Source organism: Rhinatrema bivittatum, chromosome 1 (genome assembly GCF_901001135.1).
Source record: "Rhinatrema bivittatum chromosome 1, aRhiBiv1.1, whole genome shotgun sequence".
Taxonomy (NCBI): Eukaryota; Metazoa; Chordata; class Amphibia; order Gymnophiona; family Rhinatrematidae; genus Rhinatrema; species Rhinatrema bivittatum.
In genome coordinates, this window is record NC_042615.1 from 277,137,940 (window position 1) to 277,151,439 (window position 13,500).

Genomic DNA, 13,500 nt, shown 5'->3' on the forward strand with positions numbered 1-13,500 from the left:
TAGTACATATACTTCTGCAGGAAGTGCAGCTCTTCAGTATTCTCCTCGAAAAGCATTGTGGATATATGTATGACTGAATAATTTGAATAACTTGATTAATTTGAACTGGTTGAATTGGCTATAGCTGGAGACCGCCAGTGCCCTCAACCGAGAAACGTTGACACCCGGTAGGATAGGTGTCCTAGATGAAGGAAAGCATGGCTTACCTTTGAATCCCTCGCTCCTGGGGATGTCCCCCCGAGAATTCCATGAGTAACGGCAGCCGTGGGTGGGATGCCGAGTCCATCTGTCTACACTAAGGAAAACGAAATCATCAGGTAAGTAATTTCTCCATTTCCTAGCATATAGCAGATGGACTCAGGACCAATGGCATGTATAAACGCTACTCCCGAACCGGGTGGGAAGCTACCCGTGACCAACTTAGTACTGCCCTTGCAAATGCTGTGTCCTCCCGAGCCTGAATATCCAGGCGGTAAAACCTGGAGAAGGTGTGGATGGAGGACCATGTCGCCGCCCAGCAGATTTCGGCGGGTGACAGCATCTTGGTTTCCGCCCAGGACACTGCCTGGGCTCTAGTAGAATGGGCCTTGACTTGCAAAGGCGGTGGCTTGCCTTCACGTAGGCCGCCTTGATGACTTCTTTGATCCAGCAGGCTATGGTTGCTCGCAAGGCCGCTTCCCCCTGCTTCTTCCCGCTGTGAAGGACAAATAGATGGTCCATCTTTCGTACGGATTCCGACCTTTCCAGGTATCGGGCTAGGAGTCTGCAGACGTTGAGAGGCATAGACAGAGCCTCTTCCGAATTCTTATGCTCATCTGGCGATGGTAGCGAGATGGTTTGGCTGAGATGGAAGAGAGACACCACTTTGGGGAGGAACGACGGAACTGTGCGTAACTGGATGGTTCCCGGGGTGAGTCTGAGGAACGGCTCTCGGCAGGACAGTGCTTGTAGCTCAGATATAAGACGGGCTGAACAGACTGCCAGCAGGAAGGCTGTCTTCAATGTTAATAGTCTGAGAGACAGGCCACGGAGAAGTCTGAATGAGTTTCCTGCTAGGAAATCTAGGACCAGGTTAAGGTTCCAAAGAGGCACCGGCCACTTTAGGGATGGTCGGATGTGCTCGACTCCTTTCAGGAAGCGGGAGACATCCAGGTGAGAGGCTATGCTGCCGCTCTCGCTCTTGGTTCTGTAGCATGACAAGGCAGCCACCTGTACCTTGGAGTTGAGGGACAATCCCTTCTGTAGCAATTCCAAGATCGCAGGAATTTTGACTGAGCATGGTATGATGTTGCGGTCCTCGCACCAGGCTTCGAATACTCTCCAAATCCTTATGTATGTTAGGGATGTGGAGAACTTGCGTGCTCGGAGTAGGGTGTCAATTACTGCCCCCGAATATCCTCTCCTCCTTAGGCGAGCCCTCTCAATGGCCAGACCGTAAGAGAGAATAGAGCTGGATCCTCATGGAGGATCGGCCCCTGTTGGAGCAGGTCTCTGTGTGGAGGTAGCGGCAGGGGGTTCCCTGCCAGTAGTCTTCGCATGTCTGCGTACCACGGTCTTCTTGGCCAGTCCGGGGCCACTAGAAGTACTGGCCCCCTCGGGTGTTCTCTCTTGTGGATGATCACGCCCAATAGGGGCCACGGCAGAAAGGGGTATAACAGAGTCTCTTGTGGCCAGGTCTGTACCAGGGCCATCGATTCCCTGGGACTGGGGTTCCCGCCTGCGGCTGAAGAAACTGGGTACCTGGGCGTTGGGCAGGTTTGCCAGGAGGGTCCATGGTTGGGGTTTCCCCAACGGTTTACTATCAATTGGAATGCTGTGGTTGACAGTTTCCATTCTCCTGGATCTAGACTCTCTCTGCTGAGGTAGTCCACTGCGACATTGTCTTTGCCAGCAATGTGGATGGCCGAGATCTCTTGAAGATTCCCTTCTGCCCATGATATTAGGGGGTCTATTTCCAGAGACACCTGCTGGCTTCTGGTTCCTCCCTGACGGTTGATGTAGGCCACTGTTGTGGCGTTGTCAGACATTACTCGGACCGCTGTGCCTCGGAGTCTGTGACCAAACCTTAGGCAGGCTAGTCCGAATGCCCGGGCTTCTAGGTGATTGATATTCCATTCAGACTCTTCTTCGTTCCATTGCCCTTGGGCGGTTAGCTCCTGGCAGTGTGCTCCCCATCCTTGTAGGCTGGCATCCGTGGTGAGTAGGATCCAGGTTGGGGAGGATAGACTCATTCCCTGGCTCAGATGGGCTTATTGTAGCCACCGTCGTAGTTGGGGCCCGAACTCTGTTCGGGAGCTGAAGCCATACGGTGTAGTTCTGGGACAGTGGATTCCATCGTGATAGTGAGCATTGTAGCAGTCTCATGTGAGCTCGTGCCCATGGGACTACTTCCAGTGTGGATGCCACGAGGCCAAGAACTTGTAGGTAAATCCCATGCTGTGGGGCGAAGTTTGCTCAACAGGGTTCGTAACTGGGTCATCAGTTTTGGTCGGTGTCAGGGTGACCTTTGTCTTGTTTGGTGTCGAACCGGACTCCTAAGTATTCTAGAATCTGAGAGGGCTGCAGACAGCTCTTGTTTGCATTGACCACCCATTCGAGGCTCTCCAGTAGTCTTGACTCTGATGGTTGCCTGGCGACTTTCCTCTGGGGATTTCGCCCTGATCAACCAATTTTCTAGGTAAGGGTGTACGAGGATTCCTTTCTTCCTCAGTGTTGCCGCTGCCACCACCACTACGATCTTGGTGAACGTCCGGGGTGCTGTGGCTAACCCAAAGGGTAATGCCCGGAACTGATAGTGATGGTCCAGGATCTTGAAGCGAAGGAAGCGCTGATGTTCCTGATGGATCGAAATGTATAGGTAGGCTTCCGACAGATCTAGGGATGTGAGGAACTCTCCCGGTTGTATCGTCCTTATTACCAAGCGTAGGGTTTCCATGAGGAAGCGGGAAATCCTCAGGTGGCGGTTGACAGACTTTTGAGGTCCAGGATGGGCCTGAACATTCCCTCTTTCTTGGGGATGATAAAATAAATGGAATAGTGTCCAGTATTTACTTGTTGCGGAGGCACTGGGGTTATGGCCTCTAGGGCCAGTAATCTGGTCAGAGTAGCCTCCACTGCCATCCTCTTGGAGGGGTCGTGGCAGGGGGATTCCACGAACTTGTCCTGAGGGGTTCAGAGGAAGTCCAGGTAGTATCCCTCTCAAATGATGGTTACGATCCACTTGTCCGAAGTTCTCTCGACCCATCTTTGGTAGAATAGGGCAAGTCTGCCCTCTATGGCTTCTTCCCTTGGACGGGTTGGCCGAATCTCATTGTGGGGTGCGGTTGGGGCCCGAGCTGGTTCCCTTTTGTTGTGCTTGTTCCGAAAGGACTGGTTCCTGCCTGTAGGGCAAGGTGCTTGATAAGTATTTCTGTATGGATTGAAGCGCTGTGAACTTTTGCCCCTGGAAGATCGGGGGAAGGGTCGCTGGTTTTTCTTACTCCTGTCCTCCGGTAGTCGCGGCAATGGGGACTTGCCCCATTTGTTAGCCAGTTTCTCTAGTTCGCTGCCGAACAGGAGGGATCCTTTGAAGGGCATCCTTGTGAGTCATGTTTCGGAAGATGCACTGGCCGACCAGCTTCGAAGCCTGAGTTGCCTCCTGGCTGCCACAGCTGATGACACTCCTCTGGCCGATGTGCGCACCAGATCGGAAGCAGCATTCGCAAGGAATGATACTGCTGGTTCTATGGCTTCCCCTGGGGTATTGCTCCTGGACTGTGATAGGCAGGCCCGTGTCACCACAGTGCAGCAGGCCGCTATTTGTAGGGACATAACGGTGACGTCAAAGGACCGTTTAAGGATGGATTCCAGACGGTCATGAGCATCTTTCAGTGCTGCACCTCCCTCCACTGGGATAGCAGTGCGCTTCGAGACCACGCAGACCATGGCATCCACTTTTGGGCATGTCAGAAGGTCTTTGGCCGCCGGGTCCAGACAGTATATGGCTGCCATAGACCGTCCCCCTTTGAATGTGGACTCTGGGGCACTCCATTCCAGGTCAATTAGCTGCTGGACGGCTTGTAACAGGGGGAAATGGCGGGAGGTCTGGCGGAGTCCCTCTACCCTCTAGCAGGGGATTCATCTTAGGTTCCCCCGAAGTACTTGTGCCCGGGATAGCGAGCTCCTTCAGGCTGTGGGTGACCAGGTCTGGGAGCTCGTCCTTGGTGAAGAAGCGTCTCATGGTTCGGTGAGGCTCTGTGCCGGGGGGGGGGGGGGGTTCTCCCTCTTCTAGGGGATCTGATTCCTCCACAGAGTTGTCCATGTCCCCGTAGGTGGTACTTCTGGGTGGTGGAAACATTTGTCTGGGACTAGAGGGGCCTGGGGTATAAAGGTCTTCTGGTGGAGGCTGTGGCTGTTTTGCCAGAGGATCCATCTGCATGTGAACGGAGGTGTGTAGGCCTTTGAACATAAGAACATAAAAAGATGCCATACTGGGTCAGACCAAGGGTCCATCAAGCCCAGCATCCTGTTTCCAACAGTGGCCAATCCAGGCCATAAGAACCTGGCAAGTACCCAAAAACTAAGTCTATTCCATGTAACCATTGCTAATGGCAGTGGCTATTCTCTAACTGAACTTAATAGCAGGTAATGGACTTCTCCTCCAAGAACTTATCCAATCCTTTTTTAAACACAGCTATACTAACTGCACGAACCACATTCTCTGGCAACAAATTCCAGAGTTTACTTGTGCGTTGAGTAAAAAAGAACTTTCTCCGATTAGTTTTAAATGTGCCCCATGCTAACTTCATGGAGTGTCCCCTAGTCTTTCTACTATCCGAAAGAGTAAATAACCGATTCACATCTACCCGTTCTAGACCTCTCATGATTTTAAACACCTCTATCATATCCCCCCTCAGTCGTCTCTTCTCCAAGCTGAAAAGTCCTAACCTCTTTAGTCTTTCCTCATAGGGGAGTTGTTCCATTCCCCTTATCATTTTGGTAGCCCTTCTCTGTACATTCTCCATCGCAATTATATCTTTTTTGAGATGCGGCGACCAGAATTGAACACAGTATTCAAGGTGCGGTCTCACCATGGAGCGATACAGAGGCATTATGACATTTTCCGTTTTATTCATCATTCCTTTTCTAATAATTCCCAACATTCTGTTTGCTTTTTTGACTGCCGCAGCACACTGAACCGATGATTTCAATGTGTTATCCACAATGACACCTAGATCTCTTTCTTGGGTTGTAGCACCTAATATGGAACCCAACATCGTGTAATTATAGCATGGGTTATTTTTCCCTATATGCATCACCTTGCACTTATCCACATTAAATTTCATCTGCCATTTGGATGCCCAATTTTCCAGTCTCACAAGGTCTTCCTGCAATTTATCACAATCTGCTTGTGATTTAACTACTCTGAACAATTTTGTGTCATCTGCAAATTTGATTATCTCACTCGTCGTATTTCTTTCCAGATCATTTATAAATATACTGAACAGTAAGGGTCCCAATACAGATCCCTGAGGCACTCCACTGTCCACTCCCTTCCACTGAGAAAATTGCCCATTCAATCCTACTCTCTGTTTCCTGTCTTTTAGCCAGTTTGCAATCCACGAAAGGACATCGCCACCTATCCCATGACTTTTTACTTTTCCTAGAAGCCTCTCATGAGGAACTTTGTCAAACGCCTTCTGAAAATCCAAGTATACTATATCTACCGGTTCACCTTTATCCACATGTTTATTAACTCCTTCAAAAAAGTGAAGCAGATTTGTGAGGCAAGATTTGCCCTGGGTAAAGCCATGCTGACTTTGTTCCATTAAACCATGTCTTTCTATATGTTCTGTGATTTTGATGTTTAGAACACTTTCCACTATTTTTCCTGGCACTGAAGTCAGGCTAACCGGTCTGTAGTTTCCCGGATCGCCCCTGGAGCCCTTTTTAAATATTGGGGTTACATTTGCTATCATCCAGTCTTCAGGTACAATGGATGATTTTAATGATAAGTTACAAATTTTTACTAATAGGTCTGAAATTTCATTTTTTAGTTCCTTCAGAACTCTGGGGTGTATACCATCCGGTCCAGGTGATTTACTACTCTTCAGTTTGTCAATCAGGCCTACCACATCTTCTAGGTTCACCGTGATTTGATTCAGTCCATCTGAATCATTACCCATGAAAACCTTCTCCATTACGGGTACCTCCCCAACATCCTCTTCAGTAAACACCGAAGCAAAGAAATCATTTAATCTTTCCGCGATGGCCTTATCTTCTCTAAGTGCCCCTTTAACCCCTCGATCATCTAACGGTCCAACTGACTCCCTCACAGGCTTTCTGCTTCGGATATATTTAAAAAAGATTTTACTGTGAGTTTTTGCCTCTCCAGCCAACTTCTTTTCAAATTCTCTCTTAGCCTGTCTTATCAATGTCTTACATTTAACTTGCCAATGTTAATGCTTTATCCTATTTTCTTCTTTGAAGAATTCCACCCATGAGATAGACGCTGGGTCCAAGCTAGGGGGTGCTGTGTCCTTGGGGGTCCCCGTTTGAGGGGGTGTCCTGCTGGAATTTGCTAGGTCTGGGGTACTCATTGAGGAGCTAGTACTTGGCCCTGGGTGGGGCTGGCCCTGGACTGGATCTCCCAGGGCCTCCTCGTTTTGTGCGGCTCTGATCATGGCATGCTGGACAGAGGACTTGAGCCTTGATCTCAGTTTCCGGTGGTGCCATGGATTTAGGCGCATAAGTCCTTATGCGCTCCGGTGTGTCTAAGATGTGCGCGCGGGTTGTGTGTGCGCAGATATGCACCCAAGTCGCAGTTATGCGCCCGGCCTTGTAAGCGCGCGGCACTTGTGCGTGTAACTTTATGCGCACATGTACTTTGTGCGCCTAGCTAGCCTTGTGTACCCAGTTCGAGATGGCGGACAGAGCGGGGAATAGGGCCAAAATGGCGACGGCGACCACGTAGGCAATATGGCGACCACCTCGGAGGGTCTCCACGTGGAGGACCCTTAAATGTAACTGGGGCCTAGCCTTGCTAGAGCAGATCAACCCGGTGGCACTGGTCCTGGCCGGCGACCTGTGCAACTCCTTGAACCTCAGAGACCGGAGTCTTTGAAGAAGATTTCTACCTTACCTTGTCTTCGATGCTTCCCGGTTTCGTTCCAGGCGGTCTCCGGCTGCGGGGGGAGAGGGCAAATACCTTCACCGCCGCGCTCGAGGATGCACCCGCTGCCTCTCAGCCGCGCCTGAAATCGGGGGCTAGGTCCCCGCCAAGAATTGGCCGCCAAACCGAGGCTTACCTCCGAGGGACCATGGAAATCATCTCGGGAATTCTCAACTGGGGGAGGGGCCAGAGGGTATCACCGCAGGAGAGCGGGGCTCGTCTGTAGAAGTAAGTTTTCTTCCGAATTTGGGGTTTTCTCCGTTGAATTTGTTCTAACGCTGTGAAAGCGTGCAGGTAGTCCCTAACTGTTATGGTGACGGAAAATACTGAAGAGCTGCACTTCCTGCAGGTGTATATGTACTAGGGCTGACGTCAGATTGAAATCTGATCCGTCTCCAACTGCTATCAGGAGTACACTAATATACCCACTGATCCTGAGTCCATCTGCTACACTCTAGGAAACCTGCAAATATTACACCCCCTATTAGGAAAACAGAACAATCCAAGCTGCTATAGATCCTTACATACAAACGGAATACCTCACTTCAGTCACACATGCAAAACACAGAGACCCTCAAATACAGAATAAAGAGACCATAAAATATTAATAGAAATGTACAGACAAAAACTGAACAAGAAACCACAACATGCCAAATTCTATATGAACTACAATGATGGAAAAGACAGAAGCATTACCATTCCTCATAAAACAACATTAGTAAAACCATACCAATAAAAACAATAATTCTAAACTAACGAATAGAATAGCATTCAAAAATTAAAAACGTATACAAGTTTTCCAAGCATCAATAAAATTTTTATTTATTTATTTATTTGTGTTTTTCTATACCGGCATTCACGGGAGTACGTATCATGTCGGTTTACATAAAACAAGGGGTGATCAATACATTATAACATACATAACTAAAACATAAGAGTATACATTACAGGAGTATAAACAAGTGCACGGAAGAGAAAGTTACAATAAAACAGGGGTTATTCTAACTGGGATTAGAGTTAAAGGAAAGATAAACAAGTTTAACAAGAAGTAAAACATTGTAGTGATTGGTTTGTAGTGTCTGATTCAGTTTAGAAGAGAATGTTCAATTAAATAATTGTTCTTTTAAATAAATATTTTATTTGATAGAAAATGTTCAGTATTGCTGTATTTGATTTTGCTGCAATTGATGGAAGTGAATCCTTAAGGGTCTGGAAATGCTTTCATGAACAGCCATGTTTTCAGTCTCTTTCTGAAGGTTAGGAGACAATATTTCAAACACATCAAATAACACCCAATAATTAAAATAAGGATTTAAAAAAAACCTCGTTATCCATCTCTAGAACTGTTGATTTCTGGAAAGCCCTAAAATCGTCATGGATTAGCAAACAGAGAGGAAGTAGGGTCAGTCTCCCAGTCTTACATGCACGCTCTCTCTCCTTACGTTCTCCTTCTCTTTCCCCTTCCCAGCACTGTTGGTCCCAACCCCCCTCTCCCCTTTTAGACCCATCAATGCCCCAGCAGTTTTGCCCCCTCTCCTTTCTCAGACACCCCACTCTTCAGGAGTCTTACTCCCCTCTCCCCCTTCCTGATCCCACTCCCCAGTAGTATTGCTCTCTAGACCCCTCTCCCATCCCAGAAATCCCACTCCCCTGAAGTCTTACTCCACAAGCCCCCTCTCCTCACCAGTCTTGCTCCCCAGCTTTTTTTTTTCTCTCCCAGCCCCCCTACTGCCCAGAAGCCTTATCCCTCCCACACCTTCTTACCCACAATCCCTTCACTCACCGCAGGTGGCCAGTGCATGATGTCCTTAACGCTGCGCACCCCCACGGTGCTATCGTAATCCCCCTCATCCATCCTCCCTGCTCCTGAAGAATCAGCCCTTGCAGCGCGGGCTGCTTCTGCCCTCTCAGCTGCCCGGGCCTGAATTGACGTCATCAGGTGCCAACAGCAGCCCGCGCTTACAGGCCCGATCATTCCATTCTTCAGGGGCATGGAGGGCGAGGGAGGGGATCGCGGTAGCGTTCATAGAATCATGCGCCGTCCCACTGCCACGAATGAGGCTTTCCCGTTGGTTGGCGCTCCTCCGATCCGACGCCTACGAGTGGAAAAGCAGCGCGGCCCGCCGGCTACGCTGATGATTCCGGCAGAGGCGTGCTGCTTTTCCACTCACTGAGGCCCCACGAGGGCGGCGCTCTGGCGCCTTCTGGTAGCGGCGCCCATGACCCTGGCCATACTGGCTATAGGCACGCCATGGTTCTGCTGTATTCCATCCGTCCAGAGACTCTACGGCAGTAGGACGTCCTGTTGACATCTTTTTTTTAAGAATTATGCAATGGTGTTGAATAATGAAAATAATCAGAACTGATTAGGAAAAGGCAGTGCGCATGAAAAAAATGCCCCAGGGTTCATCAAGAAGATTCAATGACAAACTAAACAAACAAAATGTTCTCATTTGCATATGGATTACTTGAGACGAGATTCTGTCACATATGTTCTGTTACATATTGCATCTCAGTAGGGAAAAGGAAGGTCCCGACCCCCGCGCTCGTGCGATGGCGTGAAATTGAATCTTGCTTAAATTGCGCGGGGAACAGACCGCCCTCTTGGAAGAGAAGCATGGGTAGCAGTACATGGCCAGCAAGCGGTCCCGCTCCCTCAACGGAGGAAAAACATTCAGCCCGATACAGTAAAGTGTGAAACCGCGCAATCTTTCACGTCCAGCTCCATTCCTTCACTCACCCGCTGCTACTGTTAAACCGGAGGACAAGACCTTGCAACCGTTCTAGGACTTCCTCCCGCCTTAGGTACACTGGCCTGAAGGGCGCGCTTTAAAGCACGTGGTTCATCCGGGCAAGGTAGGGAGGAGGGGTGGTAAAACTCCGGTTCGCGCCTCCTGATTTATGATAGGAATGAATGAGTGAGGAGATGGGGGGGGGGGGGGGTGGCAGAGAGCGAATGAACAGGGGATAGCTAAAGGGGAGGGGGGAGGTCGTGAATGAACCAGGATTTGCCATGGGGCAGTGGCATGGGGCAGTGGCATAGCCTGCCATGGGGCAGTGGCATAGCCTGAATTGACTTTTTGGGTGGGCACAAGGTTAACATGGGTGGGCTGTAGGCATGCAGGTCTGAGACCGATTTGTTTTCTTATTGATAAATAATGCCATATACTGCACCCTAGAATGGCTTTCTAAGTAATTTGCAACAGCCATTATGCATCATGCGTGAAACTTTAAAACATTTTACCTCAATTATTTCAAGCACTTACCAGCATTAAAAAATTCCTGTAGGGGTACTTGGGGGGGGAGGGGGAGTGTTGCTGCTATGCACAGAGCCGGTGCAAGGGTATTAGGCACCCTAGGCAAACCTTACAGCCTGGTGCCCTCCTCCACCTCCCCATACACAATTTAAAATTACCTCCTCTCCTCCAGATGGAGAAGGTACAGAGAAGGGCAACCAAAATGATAAAGGGGATGGAACAGCTCCCCTATGAGGAAAGGCTGAAGAGGTTAGGGCTGTTCAGCTTGGAGAAGAGATGGCTGAGGGGGGTATGATAGAGGTCTTTAAGATCATGAGAGGTCTTGAACAAGTAGATGTGAATCGGTTATTTACACTTTCGAATAATAGAAGGACTAGGGGGCATTCCATGAAGTTAGCAAGTAGCACATTTAAGACTAATTGGAGAAAATTCTTTTTCACTCAACACACAATAAAGCTCTGGAATTTATTGCCAGAGGATGTGGTTAGTGCAATTAGTAGGGCTGGATTCAAAAAAGGTTTGGATAAGTTCTTGGAGGAGAACTCCATTAACTGCTATTAATCAAGTTGACTTAGGGAATAGACACTGCTATTAATTGCAATAGTGTTTGGGTAATTGCCAGATTCTTGTGTGATGAAGAGCTTGGCAAGCTCCATGGTGATGGGTAAGCCAGAAAGAGCCACAAAGTGAGCCATCTTTGAGAACCGATCAACAGTTACCCAAATCGTGTTGTTTCCTCCAGAAAGTGGTAAGTCTACCACGAAGTCTGTGGCGATGTGAGTCCGTGGTTCGTCTGGTACTGGTAAGGGTTGCAGCAAACCCCAAGGACTACCAGGTGGCGTCTTCTGTCTGGCACAATTTGCACAGGAAGCAACGTAGGAGAATGTGTCTTCCTTCATGGTGGACCACCAATAAAAAGTTTGTAGCTTAGACAGACTTCTGCGTTGACCAGGGTGTCCTGCCAGTTTAGAGTCGGGAGCCCATGCTAACAACTTCTTTCTGAGCTTTTTCGGTACGATAGTTTTTCCTGCAGGTACTAAGTGAGTAGCTGCCAAAATAACCCTTTCTGGGTCAATGATGTGTTGCGGTTCCTTTGGAATGTCCTCTGAGAGGAATGAGCGAGACAAGGCATCTGCTCTGATATTCTTATCTCCAGGGCGGTATTTTAGCACAAAGTTGAATCTGTTCAAAAACAGAGACCATCTCGCTTGTCTATGATTTAGGCGCTGTGCGTGGCGGAGGTACTCCAGATTCTTATGGTTTGTAAAGACAGTGACTTGATGTCGCACTCCTTTGAGCCAATGGTGTCATTCTTCGAATGGTCCCAAAAAACACGAAGGTAGGTGATCTAAAAAAGCCGTCAGGAATGCAATAAAAATTAGATGCCATAGTCTTTTTCAAAAATGTTATTGAAGTGGAGACGTCTCTAAAATATCACAACCTGACTCTGGCCGAGTTTTGCCGGTATCGGAACGGCTGCCTCGGGCGCTACAAGTGAATCGTACAAAACAATAAATAACAAATAAATAAGAAAACGTAAAACTCATAAATATCAAATTGCAAAACAATTGTTTTTGATTGTTACAAGTGAATAAATCCGTGCTCAATTAAGGGTAACACCATCACTTTTTAATTATGCTTTACTACCTATAGTCTAAACGAAATTTCAACCATTGGGTTGATTGATAAAAAACAGTTCAAGATACGGGACAAGTTCAATAGTAAAATTATATTATTCCACTGTGCTTTGATATAACATTGGCACAGCTTTCGGAGTGTAATTCTTCACACGTATACACCATGCAAGTTTTGATAAGAGTTAGTAAATAAGTGAAATATGAGCCTATTTTATTGTCTCAACCATTCACATCATTCCGATTTTATCTCTCTATTTTATATTAATGACATAGCTGTTTTGGCCACAGTGCATATCCAATGTGCTGTCTGATTGACGAATCGCATTAACGAGATTATGAATTGCAATTAAAACAAAAAGGTCAGTACACTTATGAGATTAGATATACTTTTATTTAAGTAATATTTCATACACACGGTTCATAATTATTTTGCTTACATTTTTTAGAATCGATATCACAGCGGATTGTACTTACAAAGAAAGAATTGTCATACAAGCTTACAGTTGTTTCAGCCAACCTGAGTCCATCGTATCGAAGGTAAAAATGAATAGATCAGTATACAGATTAATATAAAAGTATCAAATTTCTATCCATTTTTTAATTGGGATAGGGCTTCTAATAGAGACTGTTTTCCAATATGGGCAAATTGTAAACATGATTTAAGTAAACCGATCGTTATTTTAATGAGATGTTTTTAATTGTTTTAATTGTTTTGCAATTTAATATTTATGAGTTTTACGTTTACTTATTTATTGGTTATTTATTGTTTTGTACGATTCACTTGTAGCCCCTGAGGCAGCCGTTCCGATAACGGCGAAACTCGGCCAGAGTCGGGCTGTGATATTTTAGACACGTCTCCACTTCAATAAAGTTTTGAAAAAGACCGTGGCATCTAGTCATCTTCGAATGCCATCTTTATAGCTAAGAGCTCTTTATCTCCTATTCCGTAATTTATCTCTGCTGGAGAGAAGCAACGGGAGAAGAATGAGCATGGTTGTGGAACCTTCAAATCACCAGCCTGGCTTAATATGGCCCCTACGCCAACGTCTGAGGCATCGACCTCAACGATGAAGGGCTTGGTGGGATCCGGATGTCGGAGATACAGCTTGCTCGAAAAGGCATCTTTTAATTTCTGGAATGCAGCTATTGCCTCCGGAGACCAATTTGCAACATTGGCACCTTTCTTCATCATAGCTGTAAGCAGAACTGTAAGTGAGGAGTAGTTCTTGATGAAAGTCTTTCCAGACAATAACTGAACCTTAATTCACCTTAATTAACTCAGACCACCCAACAGAGTAATCAACATCTTTGCCAATTCCTTAATTTTACAATCTCTTTTAAATTGGCAGGTTTTTATTTTTCACTGTTAAATTACTATTGCCTACTTCACCGTTCCAAGTTGTATTATGTCCCTGTTTTAATGTAACTGCTATTTTTTCTTTTAGCACCTGTTAAT

At 47.1% G+C, this 13,500-nt stretch overlaps 1 protein-coding gene across 3 annotated transcripts in view; it reads right to left on the reverse strand.

Moving 5' to 3' along the window:
• The window catches only part of LOC115087740, a 51,430-nt gene extending 41,434 nt beyond the window's left edge, over nt 1–9,996 (reverse strand). Inside the window, exon 1 of one of the 3 annotated variants that reach the window (XM_029595269.1) lies at nt 9,891–9,996. The gene's annotated coding sequence lies outside the window, so the exon portion shown is untranslated. Of the gene's footprint in view, nt 1–8,834; nt 8,858–8,933; nt 9,200–9,890 lie in introns of those variants that run through there. The other 2 variants (XM_029595278.1, XM_029595286.1) reach the window with 2 other exon arrangements.
• Between the last annotated feature and the right edge of the window lie 3,504 nt (nt 9,997–13,500).